Genomic DNA, 7,286 nt, shown 5'->3' with positions numbered 1-7,286 from the left:
TGAGTCTGGTGCTCCCCAAAACAGGATTCAGGAGGCGCCTGTCAAGACCCACTGCAGTGAGCGCCATCAGAAGATGCACTTGACACCATTCCAGATTTTTAAAGCAGTTCAACATAAAAAAAAAAATGTAGGTCACCCTGGATGGCGCTGCCCTCTTGATCTCTGAAGATTCATGTGAGAACCTCTATATCGTGGCTCATCCTCAGGACACTGGGTTATCCCTGCTCCGGGGCGTGTGCACACATCCGTTAGGAGAGCCCGGTGTCTGGCTGGTCAGCCGTGGGAGGGTCCTGTTCCGCATCACGATCTGGCTGTGGCTCTGTCTTTGTCACTATTTCTTATGGGAAAGTGAAGGCCTTAGAGCACAAGTGTCTGTAAGCGAGAGTTCAGCCACAAAATATACACCCTCCCCACACACAATTAAGCAGCAAAATCCAATTTTTTAAAAAAAGAGTCCTCTTGCCCTGGCGGGTGTGGACCAGTGGATTGAGCGTGGGCCTGTGAAGCAAGGGGTCGTTGGTTCGATTCCCAGTTGGAGCACATGCCTGGGTTGCAGACCAGGTCCCCAGTGGGGAGTATGTGAGAGGCAACCACACATTGATGTTTCTCTCCCACTTTCTCCTTCCCTTCCCCTCTCTCTAAAAATAAATAAATAAAATAGTTTTTAAAAAAGAGTCCTCTTTTTCTCATCTCTGCTTGCGGACATAAGTAACTGTTCCTCTCTGCGTATTTCCAGACCACTGTGCACGTGACTATCTATAGCATTTATCACTACAGTTATTATTCATGGTAACCATGAACCATTCCTTATTTCTATATATTTTTGCTTCCTTTCCCGAAACTCATGGGGGTTAGTCACTACACGCATGCCTGGTTTAAAGAAGAGAAAACCTTGGCTGAGGTAGGCTAAAGAACTTGCCTGAAAGAACATAGTGAGTGAATGAAGCATCAGAATTGGAATCTAAGCCCAGCTGATTCCCAGGCCTGCGCTCCCTCCACACTTCCCAAGTAGAGGCGTATGTGTCTGTTGCCTGTAGCTCAGTGACATCTCTGAGTTTCATACAGCAGCTAACACATGGTGCTTCGTGAGTGCTCGGCAAAGACTGATTGAATGAACTATGAGAGGTACCACGGCACAATGGAAAGAGCTCTGGGACAAAAAGCAAACAAAACAACACTGGGTCCTTCTTCAGCTCTTGTAACTAGTCCACTGGTGACCTTGAGCAAGCCCATTCCTCCCCTCTGAACCTTGGTCTTTCCATCTGTAAAATGGGAAGATTAGAAGAGATGGGATGATTTATAGTAGGACCCTTCCCTCTGAATCCATGTGATGTGATGTGGGAGCTGATGTCACCTAAGTATAGTTGTGTGTGCATATATATATATATATATATATATATATATAAACTCTCAGGAGGAGAGAAGAGCTGGGGTTGTCTTTTCCTGACATCCTCAGTGCTTGAGAGGCACAAAGTAGATGCTCATTTAGTGCCCACTGAATGAATGAATGGACACCAACGCCCATTCAAAGCTCTGTAGAGAACACCCACTTAACACACGCCAAGTCCCAGAGAGGTGCAAAAGCCATTTCATTGAGAGGGAACGTGGGAACACTGGTGAACCACAGTGCTGACCCAACCCTTCAAGAGTGAGAGTAGCTGAAGCCCAGCCAACAGGGGCAGATAGATGGAAGCTGGGGTTGGGAGGCCTCCCAGCTCCCCTCCCCACCCCACTTCTGAACTTCAAGTTCCTGGGTCAGCTCTTTCATCACCAGCATGTGGCCTCTTGAAAACATAAAGGAGAAAGGTCCAAGTCTAGTTTTGCAAGGTCTTGCCCCATCCCTCAACCCTCCCTAAAACACAGAAAGGAGAGCTCAGAAAGTCAAGAGACGCAGCATTAGAAAACCCCCCTTTGTGGGAAATAAATAAGTAATAACTACATAAAGATGATCCGAGACATTCTCTTTTCAGTTGTAAAAACATGTTTTCCCTGCTTCCTGACCCTCAAGCATATTGGAGTGTGGGGAGTTGACCCGGCGCTCAGTGTCTGCGATTGCTTGCAAGTTCATTGCCCTGACCTTCTTGGCTGTGAAATCTTAACACTGGCTGCTGACAAGTACTTTGGTTTCAAAAAAAAAAAAAGAAGAAGAAAGAAAGAAAAGAAAGGAAGGAAGAAAAAGAAAAAAAGAAAGAAGGGGGGGAAAAGGAAAGAAAGATAGAAAAGGAAAAAGAATCAATTCTTTTTTCCCCAAACATCCGCATCACTGAATCCACATTTGGGGATCTGTACAGGTTTTTCTCAGATAGCCTATAGATTTCCGAGAAAATAGCCAGTTTTCTCTTCCCAAAGACTCTGTGGAATTCACCTGAAAGCCTGGTGATTATTTATGTTCTAGCGAACTTTCGGTCAAGCCACCCAGGGCTTTATATCCACAGGAAAACTGACAGATCCAATCAACTCTCCAAATACAGTTCTGTAAAGTCTTATTCACTTGGATGCCATCAGCTCAGAATTTTTGGATAATTCAGACAGTCTGGATAGAAGTTTCCTCTTGCACAGCTCTATGCTCCCCCCCCAAAATGAGAGTTTCTTAACAAATTGATAATGCAAAGCAGACTGTTGGAGCTGAGAATGAGCTGTCTTCAATTTCTTCAGAATAGCGTTCACTGACAGGCAATCAATGATTAATTACAAATTATTTTTATCAAATAATTAAAGTGAATTCCAGGCAATTCACCATACCTTGGGAATAGTCTAGGATATATATGTGGGGGGGGCAGCTTTCCACCCATCGGACATGGGCTCAAATTCCAGTGATGCGACTCGTGGGTTTAAGTTACTATACACCAACTCCTTCACTTCTCTGAGCCTTGACTCTGACATATGGGGAAGTGTGTGCGATGGACATAAGAACTAGAAGTCACATAGGTTAAGACAGAGCTTCCAAACCAGTGCTTGGGAGGATTTCAGTCCATAGGATGGTGGCGCATGTTGCATGAAAAAGGAATCCATTGTTGAATAAGTTTGGGATAAACTAGGCTAAATACAATTAGATGTGTTTGCTTGCTTTTTTGGCTTGCTTGTTTATTTATAGGCCTTTTTATTTTAACTTATTTATCTTTAGAGGGGAAGGGAAGGAGAGAGGGGGAGAAATATCAATGTGTGGTTGCCTCTCATGCGTCCCCTGCTGGGCACTGGCCTGCAACCCAGGCATGTGCCCTGACTGGGAATTGAACCACAATCCTCTGGTTCGCAGGCTCACGCTCAATCCACTGAGCTATACCAGCCAGCGCTATTTGTAGGCCTTTACAGAGTCTTTAACATTGTAGTTTATGTTGTAAAGTTCTAAAGGGAGAATACACAAAGGTCTCCCCAAATGTCTTTCACCTGGGAATCCTTAACGTTTGATCACTTTTGACCTTGACTAGAGCTCCCACTGAACACAGTTTGGAAAAGGAAGAGGACACCTAGAATCTGTGGTTTAAGCTATGTCTCTCTTAGGGATGCTGAGACCTTGTGGAGGCACCGGCCCTCCATCCCCAAATCCTTTTGGGACCGAGGCCAAGTCTATAGGATGAAGTCCATGCCCAAGGTGCTAGATTTCGGCTTATGAAGTCAGACTCTTACAGATTCCCCGTGAACCATCCCAGGAAACGTAACGAGCGGCATTTTCCTGGAGGTGCCTGGAAGCCATTAGAGCTGGTTGCTGGGACCATCCGCATCGCGGCCTCAGGCCCAAAATCTTTCAAAAGACTAAAGTAGTGGACTGGAGACAGAAAGCATTGCAGGGAGGCAAGGAAACTAACTCTTAGCATGTAGTGAGGGTGTTAAGTAAAGGAACACTTGGAAAATTATTAAACTGGCAAAAAAAGAAAAGAAAAAATGTAGAGCATGAACTAGGAACTTATCAGGTTTCCTTCTGGGGCCCTGTGGTAAATACATCCACTTTTGTCCTCAGGGGACAGAGGAAAGGACATCTATGAGGAACCGGTGATGGTATTAGAGGGTGACCTGAAAGAATGACATCGGTCCCCCCCTCCCTAAATAAGACCAAAAATGGAATTAGCAAGTTAGGGTCCCAACCCTCATGGCAAACTTGACAGGGCAGCCCATTGTCAGAACAAAATAGAAGTTCCAGACACTAAGCTGTCCTCATTCGCGTCTTCACTTATTCATGCATCAAGACCACTGTGAGGCCCTGGCTGGCGTAGCTCAGTGGATTGAGCGCAGGCCTGTGAACCAGAGCATCACGGTTCGATTCCCAGTCAGGGCACATGCCTGGGTTGCAGGCCAGTTCCCAGCAGGGGACGCACGAGAGGCAACCATACATTGATATTTCTTTCCCTTTCTCCTTCCCTTCCCCTCTATAGATAAATAAATAAAATCTTTTTTTAAAAAAAGAAATGCTCTTAGAAAAAAAGAAAAAAACAGAGGCACGTGGGAGAGGAAGTGGCGGGAGAAGATGTGCCCTGACCAGATCCCCGCATGCTCCTCCCTATTTCCCAGTCACCCTCACCCTTGAAAGTAGGTGGGCATCACGTGACTTGGTTCTGCCCGATGGGAAAGTAGGCAGAAGTGGCGCCGCCTTGAAGGACATCCCCATGAGACCCTCCAGTCCTTTCTCCCCCTGCTGCGAAGACCTCGGGGGCTGCAGTAGAATAGCACTGAGACAGAGAAGGGCTGCCCAAGTGCATTGCACTAGGACATTAAAAAAAATACCTCAATGGAGTAGGCACTGAGGTTTGGGGGTCTGTCTGTTGCGACAGTTGGCGTCCACCCTCCTGACTAGTGGAAACAGAGAACACACACGCGCGTATATGAAGCTAGGAGGAGACATAAAGCGGGGGAGGGGCCAAGGACTGGGAGAAGGAGAGGGAGGCTGTGTTATTCAGGATCTCAACAGGAAAGAGCACCCTTGATGTCCAATCACATAAACAGGGTTTACTTACAAAGAAGCCATTGACAAAGGCCTGTGTGTGAGGGAATTAGGAGGGAGAGTCCGGTAACCCGGGCCGGCAGCAAATTTCTGTTACTACGTCTATGCTCGGAAGGGCTCAGGGGAGGGATGGATGGAAAGATCGTGTAGAGCAGGCAGGCTCGAGAGGAACAATGCCCTTCAGTGAAGGGGCGCATCCCGCTCGGGACATCTTCCAGTGACAGACCCAGGGGATAAATCCTCTGGTCTCCTTCTCTGCCTTCCCTCTGACCCCAACCAGGGCTTCCCATTGGCCAAACCCAAGCAGAACCCAGAGGGCAAACAAGTTCACTGAGGCTATTCATAGAAATCAGTTTCCAGAAGCACAGAGCAGGGGAGGGAAGGGTGGAAGGTGGTCTAGAGTGGTGGGGACACACAGGGGATTGGGGACTGAAACCCTGTTTTAGAAAGAGTTGTTTAGAAAGGTTTGGGGTGGTCATCCCAGGTCCTGAGCCTTGGGGGTCCTTTCTCTTGCCTTCTTCCACAAACCCCAGTACCTTCCAATGAATTCTACTTTTTGGTCTGATTTATGGTAAACTTTTGCTCTCAGCAACTGAAAATTCCTTGACTAACTCAGTGCATTATGGCTGGTACAATGAATGGGTAGAAGAGTGGAATAACCTTGCCTCTTAGACTAAAGCCCCAAAAAAAAAGGCATTTATATGTCATGATATACACATGACGTGTGTGTCCTGGCCTTCAAGTAGCACATAGTAGGGTCACCAAAGTTTTAGCAAACTGCTCGTAACAGAAGGGACAGAAAAGAATGCTGCAAGAAGAGTAATATTTTTTAATAAAAAGAGCTTCTTAAAATGTTGTTCAAGTAGGTTATTTCACAACTTAATAAAAACTAATAATAACATAGTGAACAACTGCCAAGACTGTGAAGTTCAGATTCATTACACTCTGAAAGAGCTTGAAATAAAAGACACTGTTAAGCACCAAGCCTTATTATGATTATGTGCCGCTCTGAAGAACCACAACCAATTCTCCTGCTCGCTAGTCTTGAGGCCCTGTCAGGAACTGGAGACAGAAAAGTCAGTCACGTGTTGGGTGCACTGTCAGCTTCTGAGGGCTGGCTTGTGGCTTCCTCTCCTGGGTTCCCCTAGGAGTCTGCCCGTGTGACAGCAAGGGCTTCCTTATAAATCTCTTCTCTGGCTCTTCCTAACCTTGGGAGGAAAAGGGGGGGCAGGGGAGAAAAAAGGCTTTGCTGTGGTGGCCAATTTCTCCTAGAACAGTGCCAGGTGCACAGTAGGTGTTTGATGACGACTTGTTGAATAAATGGATGAGTGAATGAATGAATGAATGAATGAATCCACTGAAAGCATTCTTTACTTCCTTGTTTCCAGGTTGCTGTCAACTCTGAGATCTTCTCAGTAGTTTGCTGATAGGACTAACAAGGCAATGGATGGGGAAGGATTCAGAGAGATGGGGGTTAGAAGCTTACATCTCAGTGAAGGGCGTCTGAAATGGTTTTTCTCATCTGAACTAGTTCTGTCCTGGCTGGTGTAGCTCAGTGGATTGAGCGCGGGCCTGCGAACCAAAGAATCACGGTTTGATTCCCAGTCAGGGCACATGCCTGGGTTGCAAGCCAGTCCCCAGCAGGAGACACATGAGAAGCAACCGTACATTGATATTTCTCCCCAACTCTCTTTCCCTTCCCTTCTAAAGATAAATAAAATCTAATAAAAAAACAACTAGATCTTCAGTTTGCATCTGGTTTGAATTCAAAGCGGGGGGAATCCATTTTCAAAATGGAACCCGAGGCTGTTCAACTCAATCCTTTCCGCACAATATTACAGGCCTCCCCAAATGAGGGTGGCAGTCCCCAGTAATACACAATTAATTCTGTGAACCATGCACATGTCAAAGGGACACAGCTGCCATCCCAGTTCTCGCCCTCAGTCACACACAATTGGAGGTTCCCAAGAGGGTCCCCAGGCTGAAACCCCTCCCGTGGGGCTCCACTTGTGGGCATAAATGATGCTAAGCCACCCTGGGTATCCCAGAAACATCGTGGCTTTCCAAGTCTTGGGCCGTGTTGGCCAAGGACCATTTATCTGTTTTGATTTTGCACTGTTCCCAAGTTGAGGACATCTGTGAGGTGTTTTCTTGATTGCAAATATGGACCCTATTGAGTGTGCTTTGCTTCATCTAAGAGAATCACCGAAAGAATGAAGGTCATCCAGAGAAAGGGAAGAGAAGCTCTCCGGACAGGAAGTCCAATGAGAAGAAAAAAATAGAAAAGCAGGAGTGATGTTGCAACCACAGCGATGCGCTCTGAACACCATTAAAGACCAGGTGTGCATTG

The sequence above is a fragment of the Sturnira hondurensis genome, unplaced genomic scaffold (assembly GCF_014824575.4).
Source record: "Sturnira hondurensis isolate 20B ecotype Veracruz unplaced genomic scaffold, ASM1482457v3 Scaffold0007406, whole genome shotgun sequence".
In the NCBI taxonomy this organism is placed as follows: Eukaryota; Metazoa; Chordata; class Mammalia; order Chiroptera; family Phyllostomidae; genus Sturnira; species Sturnira hondurensis.
The sequence above is the reverse complement of the archived record's forward strand: the minus strand, read 5'-3'. Positions refer to the sequence as shown.